The sequence below is a fragment of the Eretmochelys imbricata genome, chromosome 8 (assembly GCF_965152235.1).
Source record: "Eretmochelys imbricata isolate rEreImb1 chromosome 8, rEreImb1.hap1, whole genome shotgun sequence".
Lineage (NCBI taxonomy): Eukaryota > Metazoa > Chordata > Testudines > Cheloniidae > Eretmochelys > Eretmochelys imbricata.
This window is the reverse complement of record NC_135579.1, coordinates 71,286,070-71,297,385: the sequence shown is the minus strand read 5'-3', so window position 1 is coordinate 71,297,385 and position 11,316 is coordinate 71,286,070. Positions and strand designations below refer to the sequence as shown.

Here is an 11,316-nt window from a genome sequence, read left to right as displayed (position 1 = left end):
TTCTGTCCACCTTATAGTCCATTCATCCAGCCCATACTTCTTTAACTTGGTGGTAAGAATACTGTGGAAGACCATATCAAAAACTTTGCTAAAGTCCAGGAATAACACATCCATTTTTTTCCCTTCATCCACAGAGCCAGTTATCTCGTCATAGAAGGCAATTAGGTTCGACAGGCATGGCTTGCCCTTAGTGAACCCATGCTGACTGTTCCTGATCACTTTCCTCTCCTCTAAGTGCTTCAGAATTGATTCCTTGAGGACCTGCTCCACGATTTTTCCAGGGACTGAGGTGAGGCTGACTGGCCTGTAGTTCCCCGGATCCTCCTTTCCTTTTTTAAAGATCGGCACTTCATTAGCCTTTTTCCAGTCTTCCGGGACCTCCCCCAGCTGCCATGAGTTTTCAAAAATAATGGCCAATGGCTCTGCAGTCACATCCACCAACTCCTTTAGCACTCTCAGATGCAGCGCATCCGGCCCCATGGATTTGTGTTCGTCCATCTTTTCTAAATAGTCCCGAACCACTTCTTTCTCCACAGAGGGCTGGTCACCTCCTCCTTATGCTGTGCTGCCCAGTGCAGCAGTCTGGGACAGTCTTGTTCGTGAAGACAGAGGCAAAAAAAACATTGAGTACATTACCTTTTTTCCCACATCCTCTGTCACTAGGTTGCCTCCCTCATTCAGTAAGGGGCCCACACTTTCCTTGGCTTTCTTCTTATTGCTAACATACCTGAAGAAACCCTTCTTGTTACTCTTAACATCTCTTGCTAGCTGCAACTCCAAGTGTGATTTGGCCTTCCTGATTTCACTCCTGCATGCCTGAGCAATATTTTTATACTCCTCCCTGGTCATTTGTCCAGTCTTCCACTTCCTGTAAGCTTCTTTTTTGTGTTTAAGATCAGCAAGGATTTCACTGTTAAGCCAAGCTGGTCGCCTCCCCTATTTACTATTCTTTCTACAAATCGGGATGGTTGTTCCTGCAACCTCAATAAGGATTCTTTAAAATAGAGCCAGCTCTCCTGGACTCCTTTCCTACTCATGTTATTCTCCCAGGGGATCCTGACCATCCATTCCCTGAGGGCATCAAAATCTGCTTTTCTGAAGTCCAGGGTCCACATTTTGCTGCTCTCCTTTCTTCCTTGTGTCAGGATCCTGAACTCGACCATCTCATGGTCACTGCCTCCCAGGTTCCCATCCACTTTTGCTTCCCCTACTAATTCTTCTAGGTCTGTGAGAAGCAGGTCAAGAAGAGCTCTGCCCCTAGTTGGTTCCTCCAGCACTTGCACAAGGAAATTGTCCCCTACACTTTCCAAAAACTTCCTGGATTGTCTGTGCATTGCTGTATTGCTCTCCCAGCAGATACCGGGGTGACTGAAGTCTCCCATGAGAACCAGGGCCTGTAATCTAATAACTTCTGATAGTTGCTGGAAGAAAGCCTTGTCCACCTTATCCCCCTGGTCTGGTGGTCTATAGCAGACTCCCACCATGACATCACCCTTGTTGTTCACACTTCTAAACTTAATCCAGAGACTCTCAGGCTTTTCTACAGTTTCATACCAGAGCTCTGAGCAGTCATACTGCTCTCTTGCATACAATGCAACTCCCCCATCTTTTCTGCCCTGCCCGTCCTTCCTGAACAGTTTATATCCATTCATGACAGTACTCCAGTGTTGTGAGTTATCCCACTAAGTCTCTGTTATTCCAATCACATCATAATTCCTTGACTGTGCCAGGACTTCCAGTTCTCCCTGCTTGTTTCCCAGGCTTCTTGCATTTGTGTATAGGCACTTAAGATAACTCACTGATCTTCCTGCTTTCTCAGTATGAGGCAGGAGTCCTCCCCTCTTGCGCTCTCCTGCTTGTGCTTCCTCCAGGTATCCCACTTCCCCACTTACCTCAGGGCTTTGGTCTCCTTTCCCAGTGAACCTAGTTTAAAACCCTCCTCACTAGGTTAGTCAGCCTGCTTGCGAAGATGCTCTTCCCTCTCTTCATTAGGTAGAGCCCGTCTCTGTCTAGCACTCCTCCTTCTTGGAACACCATGCCACGGTCAAAGAATCCAAAGCCTTCTCTCCAACACCACCTGTGTAGCCATTCGTTGACTTCCACGATTCGACGGTCTCTACCCAGGCCTTTTCCTTCCACAGGGAGGATGGATGAAAACACCACTTGCATCTCAAACTTCTTTATCCTTCTCCCCAGAGCCACATAGTCTGCAGTGATCCGCTCAAGGTCATTCTTGGCAGTATCATTGGTGCCCACGTGGAGAAGCAGGAAGGGGTAGTGATCCAAGGGCTTGATGAGTCTCCGCAGTCTCTCCTGAGTCTGTCAAAATCTGAATTCTAACCCTATCCTCCAAAGTACTTTCAACCTCTCCCCGCTTGGTATTGTCTGCAATTGTCTCTATGCCATTATCCAAATCATTTATAAAGATATTGACTATAACTGGATCCATTACATATCCCTGCAGGACCCCACTCAATACTCCCTTCCAGCTTGACTGTGAACCATTGATAACTGCTCTCAGAGTATGGTTTTCCAACCAGCTGTGCTCCCACCTTAAGTAAGTTCATCTAGGCTATGTTTCCCTAGTTTGCTTATGAGAAAGCCATATGAGACAGTATCAGAAGCTTCCCTAAAGTAGAGAGATATCACATCTAGTTCTTCTTCCCATCCACAAGGCTTGTTACCCTGTCAAAGAAAGATTAGGTTGATTTGACATGATTTGTTCTTGACATGTCCAAGTCAAGTGTTACATATCACCTTATCTTCTAGGTGCTTACAATCTTATTATTTGCTCCATTATCTTTCAGGGCACTGAAGATAAGATAACAGGTCTATAATACCCTGTGTTGTCCTTATTCCCATATTTATAGATAGGTACTACATTTGCCCTTCCCCAATCCTCTAGGATCTCTCCCATCCTCCACGAGTTCTCAAAGATAATCACTAATGGCTCAGAGAGCTTGTCAGCCAATTCCTTAAGTATTCTAGGATGTATTTTGTCAGGTCCTGCTGACTTGAAGACATCTAACTTGTCTAAGTAATTCGTTACTTATTCTCGCTCTATTTTAGCCTCGGATCTTACCCCATTTTCACTGACAGTCACTATGTTTGTCATCTAATTGGTTGGTGAAAACTGAAACAAAAAAAGCATTTAACACTTTAGTCATTGCTGCATTTTCTGTTATTGTCTTTCCTGCCTTATTGAGTAATGGGCCTTCTTGTCCTTAGTCTTTCTATTGTTTCTAATGTGTTTGTAAATGGTAACAAGCAAACATTTTATGTCCCAAGATAATTTAATCTCATTTTTTGCCTAGGCCTTTCTAATTTTGTGCCTACATTTTTGTTTCTTTTTAAATTTTCATCCTTCATAATTTCACCTAGTTTCCACTTTTTGAGTTTCAGGTTCTTGATCTCCCAGTTAAGTGACAGTGGTCTCTACCATACTTTCTCTCTCTCCTACGCATTAGGATAGTTTGCTCTTGTACCCTTAAATAATGTCTCTGAACAACTGCCAATTCTTGGAGACCACCATTTTTCTCCATCACCCACATACCCCTTGTAGATGGCCAGGAACAGAGTTGAGGCAAACTGTATTATCCAAGGCAAATGTCATTTCTGCTCCAGAGATTCGGTGGCAGCTGGAGCTTGTGTAGCAAGAGTCTGTCACTACAGCAATGTGTTTGAATTATGATGGCTAGAATAATTTGACATTCCCTGGGGCACTTGAACTTGGGTCTCCTGCACCACCACCACTGCTCTGAAGCCACTATGTTGGCACATTGAAATATTCCTTTCAATTCACAGTAGCTTTAGTTTTTGTAAGTTTACAGCTGTCTAAACTATTCTTTTTCCTGTGGTTTCTAATTATGTCAAGGAGGATGGGGATTTTGCTAAGCTAGACAGTGTTAATTTAGCAGTCTCCATTGGCAGGAAAATATTAAATGTTTAAGTGTATGATAGAAATTATTTCCTGGATAGTCTGAGGATAAATGACCATGAGCTTATAGGGGGAAATTATGCAAATGGATATTAAATACAATCATTGGAACAGCTTGACTTTTAGAATTTATCCAGAAGTTGAGAATTAAGAAGCAGGAGTAGAATATTGCTGTGTGTATCACATCACCTGCTCCCACAGAGAAACTACAGAAGAGGACTTGAGAGGAAGAAAAAGTCCATTATGTTTATCAGATGGAGATCCTTGGGAATTACGCTCTTTAAGGAAGTCTTGGGGTGGAGCACAGAGTTTGCAAGGGTGCTTCCAAACAAATGCAATAGATCCTGGGAATCCACAGGCAAGGGGGGGTCCTCATTAGCAGATATGAGCAATCCTGCGCTGACAACCGGCCATCCAGATGGCCGCCCTGCCAACATTCCCTGCCCCTAGCAGCATGGGTCTGGCAAAAGCCCCACTGCTCTTGGTTAAGTCCCCTGTGTCTGCTTGGGTACAGTCGCAAGGTGACTTAACAGGAGTTAACACAGCACCAAACCGTGCTACCTCCCAACTGTATTTGCACATAGAACCTAGTGGGCCTAGAGAGACTGGTGCTGGTACAGTGGCCCTCTGCCTTCAGCCTCCACCCCACGTGAGCAGCACCCCCTAGGACTCAAGTAAAAGGACACAAGCAGTGGCATTGCAACAGCAATGGCACTTCCTCCCTGTCACATGATCAAAGCGAGTGCTCAGCTTCTTAAGCACACAGTTGTCTAAAAAACAGCTATTCCTTCTGTTATGCTCTTTCCTTGACGGGCCGGCACTGGTGTGGGGTTTGTAAGCCCCATCACATTCGGTATCATCTTCTGGGTTCTGCTCCTGTAGCCACCAGGTTTATATTAGAAGTAACGATAAAGGTTTCAGCAGAACTGCTTCCATTGACATCACATAGGAAAGATTTTTCAGTGGTTGCTGCTTCGGAGCTAATAGATTGTGTAGGCCATTAAAGGTCTCTTTATGTGTAAGGAAAAAAAATCATTGCTTTCCTTTCTCCTTCCAAGGGTCACAAGTGATTGCTACAAGAGCAGCTTCCAGGAGCAGGTGGTGAGGTGGGAGGGTCCAAACTTGTCCCATAGCAGAGGTGAGGGCTGAACCCCTGGTTCTTTTATTTGCTATTTAACGTGGAGATTTACATAGCTTTCTAACACATTCTATGCTGCCACCATCTGGCCCTTGGTATAATCTTAAATTGTCTAGTTTTCAATTACCTACAGCCCTATCAGTTTTTTCCATGGGCTGGAAAATAGCAATACTTTTCCTGAGGTGATTTTAGAAGACTTTAAAGCCTTGCCCTTGACCAAGAAGCCCAGGAGCATTTACACTGATATTTGTATCACAGATATGTACCTCAAAATCTGTCAGCATAGGAAAGGCTGGCACCCATCAACATGAATAACTATCTGTGGCACTCACTGCAAAAGTGCAGACATTCTGACCTGCTCTCCCTCACTTCTTCTCCTGAGTGAGGTGCTTAAATGTCCCTTACCACCAGGATATAGGCCAGGTCTACACTACACACTTACTTCGGTATAACTACGTCGCTTGGGGTGTCACTCCAAATAATCTAGTTATAACAATCTTAGATGCCCCCCGTAGATAGCACTATGTCGGTGGGAGAACTTCTTCTGCCAGCATAGCTACCACCTCTCGTGGAGGTGGAGTTAAGCCGACAGGAGAGCCATCTTCACCAAACGCACTACAGCTGCACAATGCAAGTTTGTAGTGTAGCCCTGCCCATAGTAAGCTAGAGCTATTTTCTGCAGCCAATGCCTTAGAAATTCTGCAACAGCTTTATTTGAATTAAATACTAGAATATTGTGCAATAATCAGCATGCTGTTTACTTGGATATTAAATTCAAATTACAGGGTCCCTACATTTTCAGTTTTCAAGGTGGGCAGGGGGTTTTCAGCACTTAGGGAAATGATTTGACACTCTGCAATAACCTAAATGTTTCTGCCAATATGATCAGCAATGAAATAGTTAATCATATTGATATTTAAATTATTACACTTCCAAGTTAACATCCCTTTGCGTGAAGGGCAGCAGCTCAGAGCACTCCGAGCTATTGTTTCAGGCTGTCTGCAGCCTCGGGGAGACATTGCTACATCAAGTTACACTCTGGTAATATTTTCAATGTTTTCTTCATGGCTAAAAAGACCAGAAACATTTTAAAATGAAAGTTTGAATCTGGAGCAGTATTCTTCAGCTACATAATGAAACAAATTTCCCTAGGTATGCTGTGTGCTACCCAACATCCTGACTGTGGGGTGTCTACACAAATGGGGGAGAGAGGTTGTGAGGGACCAGGGGTGACTATACTATGGTCACATGCATGTGTACACACATATAGTTAGCCTGTCGTGATCCTTCCATCTCCGTATGCATCTACTCCATGGGAATTATTTACATCTTCTTAATAGATGGAGAAAGGGAGCAGACTTTGTAGAAGGCCACTTGAGTTACGGGGAGTTCATGTACAAGAGACACATGGTACCTCACACATCCCTTTCAGTTCCAGTGACAGATGAAGTGTCAGATCCCTCTGTGCTCCTTCCATATCCAGTATATTCTTAGAACTGGTCACGCAAGTGACTGATCTAGAAAATAAGATATATATTCAGTGTACTAATTAGAGGAGCAGCTGTTTTCAATATCCCTGGGTTGAAAACAACTGCTTCTCCAGTTAGTATAGTGGATGCTTATTTTCTTGTTGAAAGTGTCAAACTGTCATTACAACACATACAGAAGACACTTTCAACAAGAAAGAAAGGAGGTATTTCAATCTATACTAAATAGCAGCTTCCCTTTGTTTTTAAAATATAGACTATTTTGATTATATTATTTCAGTAATAGTACATATTATGATGCTATTACTCACTACTACTGCTGATATGCCAAATTATGTAAAAATAATTTGAAAGTTAAAAAAATGAAATTTTTCAAGATGAAGTGTTTCCATTTATTTTATTAATTGAAATAATATAATTTCATGATAAAATATTCAATTCCAATTAAACAGCTTTTTCCGACAAACAGTTTTGATGAAAAATTTCCTACCAACTCTACTTAGGGGTTCAAAATCTGAATCTGAATTTTGCAATCTGTGACCACCTGCATTTTAAAAACATTTGTCAGTGTCAGTTTTGTTATTTCTATGTTATGGTTATTTTGCACACACAGAGAATATCAAGTACTTTCTGTAAAGATAACCTTTGATATTAGTATAAAGAAAAGAACAAAAAGAAGAAATGTCTCCATGTCCATGAGACAACACACAGTGTATGTCCATCCGTTTTCTGAAAAGATCATTGAACTGCATACAAAATGGCTGCCTTCCTCTAGTCCACAGCGATTTAGAATGAGATTTTCAAAACTGCCTAAAGGAGTTGGACTCCCCAGTTCCCATTAAAGTTAATAGAAATCCCACAGCCAAAATGCCTCAGTTTTAGAGATACTATACAAAGAAAGTAAATGCTTGACAATTATATAATTAAATCCACTAGAAAACAAAGTTTTCGCTTCTAAAATGGGATCATTACAGAATGGTTTTGTATCTGAGCTATAAGACCAAGAACTGTTGGATTTTTCAGTTAGTTGGCAATTTTTAAAGAAAAAAATCATTCCGGATTGAATGAAATGTTTTGTTCAATCCACAAAGTGTTTCATTTTGGTTTTGAGCATTTAATATTTAATTTTAAAAAATTAAGGGATGTTTCTAAATGAAGCCATTTCAAAAATTTTAAAAATGAAACATTTCATTTTGAAAATATCAAAATGAAATTTTTAAAAAAATTTTGGTTTTTTATTTTCACCAAATTACATCAGCAAAAATTAACACAATTTTATGAACTGTTTCGGTGTCACCAAATCTGTATTTTTCCACCAAAAAAAGTTTAGTTCAAAAAAATGGTCACCCAACTCTAGTTGTAAACCTTTGAAAATAGGTGTTTGCATCAAAAATATGGACAAACCTCAGAATTATAGGTACTAGTTTAGTATAGTTGGTGCTTGCTCATATATCCAGTTTCTCTGGCCCCAGATTTTCCTTAACCATATTTTGGTGGGAGGGGTGAGGAGAAGATGTGAACACTATAGGAACTGGCGGGCCAGATGTTTCCTCACTTATGGGGATGAACAAAATAAAGAACGCTTCATTTCATTTTTAAAGCAGGCTCTGAGTGATTTGGGAGTACACTGATGCCCTGTGATATCTGCAGAACACAGCACTGGGACTGTAAACTCTGTATTCCTCCTTACTTTTGTAATAAAAGAATAATGAGCTCAGTGATGCAGAAGCAACACACCACACTCAGAAAGATACCTCAAAGCCCATTCTGCCGCTTCATTGGTGTGTATTAAAATTAATGAGTTTCTGCTAGAGAAGGAAGGAGGTGTTCCTACATGCAAATGAAATCTCTAATTTTTACATTGTAGCACTACTGCGGAGCAAAGCAGCAATTTTTAGTCTCAAAAGAGTTGGCTGCTTTTTTTCAGGGGCAAAGTGGGGACAAAGTGAAGATGCTGCAGGAGGAAACAAAGCTTTTCATTTGCATGTTAACATTAGTGAAATCTGGATTGCCAGGAACCATTGTGTTTTCCTAATTTCATTTATATAACAGAGTAAAAAAAACTGACCATGCTGAAAGCCAGCCAACACCTGAGGCTGCTAGCTCAGCCAATATAACCCTAACAATTAATGGATCTCAATTATCGATTCTTTATTTTTGTTCACAAGAACAGATATCTGGAAATGAATGCATGTGAGTTACACATTTTGATTAACGTGTCTTTCACAGTGGTTTTGAGCCATTAATGAAACATAATTGTGAAACACCTATTGCATTGTTACTTTATCCAATTATAAAAAGGTGGTTTCATTAAAACTCTTCGGTTTCATCCCAAATTCTTCAAGTTTCCATGTCATTTCAAAGATGAATCAGTAAGACATTGCTGCATCAACATCTTTTTCAAGTTTTTTTCCTGCTTCTGAGGTCCAGTGGTGGATCTGAAAAGCTATTCACCATCCTGAGGAAGAAATCAGGAAAGTTTGACAGATGGAAAATCATTAATTTTACCAGCAGTTTCAGGACTGATGTCTGGTGGTGGGCTATGTTACCTGGAGATCTGTGCAGCATCAGTGTGCTTTCTGCATATTTTCTTGAGGTTCAAGCCATGTCAGTTAGTACCCACCGGCCTCAGTTTTCAAAAGGGGCTGATAAGTTTGGGTATCCAACTTGACAAACTTCGGAGGATTTGGATTCTCAGCAAGTGGAGATCAGCACTTCTTTGAAAGCTGGGTCCCTTCCAATGTTCTTCAAGTTGAGAAACTGAGCCACCCCAAATCACCAGTAATTTTTGAAAATGTAAGCCCTAAAGTTGAATGTTGGGCCTAATCCTGTGAGCTGTGCCATACCAGCCTCATGGGACGCAGAGAGAGGCCAGCTTAGTGCATAAAGGAGAAAAAAAATACCACCACATGGGACAAGGGCAAAACAGTGCCACTCCCTGGAGCTGCACAGCCTGCAGAAGCTGTTCCAAGCCCAGTGCTGTAAAAAACCCTGCAGGGATCAGGGAGATGGATGGGTCCCAGAGGGTGTGTTAACAGAAAATATACATGTGCTTAGTGGGAAGGAGGCCTCTTCTTCCCATGAGCTCTGCATAGGAGCTGATAATGGTAGAGTAGATAATGGTAGAGTAACCTGCTCCATCATTACTGAAGAAGGGGTTCTGCACTATGACTTTTTGGTGCACCTTTCCTGGAGGTACTACAATAGTAGGTCGATGTGTGGAATGGATGGAGCAAGCTCCTATTCCATCACCCTGTTCTAAAAATCCATTTAATATATAGTCCTCAGATAGAAGACGTATCAGATATTAAACAGATAATAACAGATACTACAGATCTTAACTGCAGGGTCCTCCCCCCTCCAAATGGAGATTGGTGGAGAGCTCAAGGCAGTCTCCCTGGCTGTGCTCCCTACCAGGGTTGTTCACTCAGGAAGAAGGATTCAGGCTATTAATCTTCGTACAGACAGATTTTAGGCCAGTAGTTGTCCAAGAACCTTCCACTAGGGATCAAAACTCACAGAAGCATTAGAGTGATTTTTTCAAAGCATGAACAGAACCTCTGGCTATACAGCACCATCACATGAGAACTCCGATGCATACCTCACTTCCCAAAGCCCTCTACCCTGGGATGGGAGGAAGCACAACTTAAAGAAGATCAGTCTTTTCTTATAGATATCTAGTGGGCTGAAAACAAGACTTATAATGGAAAGCTAGCATCAGTCTTAACTATGGAGTTACTAATGCTGAACTGTAATAAAAATCAGTGCCCAAAGACCACCTAAAACTAACCTGGCTCCTCCTATAGACACCAAGTCTGTCTGTTTAATTGAATTTACAGCCATTTGATCCCAAATTCAATTTGAATTTCATGTGCTCTGGGGATTTCGCAGAGAAACCTATTCAAGCTTTTATGGGCAAAACTCTGGAGAAGCATCACCAGCTCAGTCCACGAACGTGGGCAGCTTCCCAAATTTGTTTAGCACTTTGTGGCTCTAATTTATAGCTGAAAATCTTTCCCATTGATTGATCTAGGTCTCCATGCTTCCACAATATAGCCGCAATCTGCTTCCTGTTCTAATTTCATCAGGTTCTGCCTTTTAATAGAATTCTATAAAGGGCAACTATTCTATTTATCTCATGAAAATCTAACATTGTGCTACACTGCTGCAGAATTAAATGCCAGGCCATTTAGGGGCATTCCATTATGGCTGCATTAGTTCATCATTACTGCAATTTATTTTTTTCAGTTTAATCTCAGAGTAAAAGTCTTCCCCAAAAGTGGTAGGAGTGCAAAAATGGGACATAAGAGAATTACCCACCTTCCCCTGCCTCCCTCAAGGTAGCAGAGAGGGAAGAGAGGATAGGGAAATGGGTTCTTGAAGCCAGCACAGAGAGGAATGTAGGTGGTACAGCAAAGCTGCGGTCCAGTCTGTCATTTCCTTGCTACTGGCTGGCAAATCTCCCTGTAGTTCTTTCTCCTCTCTTCTACTCTTTCTAGTAGAGTTGGGCCTGCAGCCAAATTCCAGATCAGAACATCTCCACGGAAGCCTGAGAAAGTTCAGATCCAGAAGTAGCAGCTCACTCATCTTCTCTGATTAAGCCAAAGCAGAACCCCAGCTCTGAACATCCTCCCACACCTTTAGGCAACATTCAGCTTGGACTCAGCTCTGTTCTCTAACCCACCACCCTTCCCCACAGAGTGGAAGGCACAGCTGGAAGTGTTACAACAATGTAACTGTGAAGAAATGCTAGT

The 11,316-nt window shown here is 41.8% G+C and overlaps 1 pseudogene; it reads right to left on the bottom strand.

The window, feature by feature from the left end:
* Positions 1 to 9,735: 9,735 nt before the first annotated feature.
* On the bottom strand, positions 9,736 to 9,940 carry LOC144269682 (U2 spliceosomal RNA; annotated as a pseudogene).
* Positions 9,941 to 11,316: the final 1,376 nt, after the last annotated feature.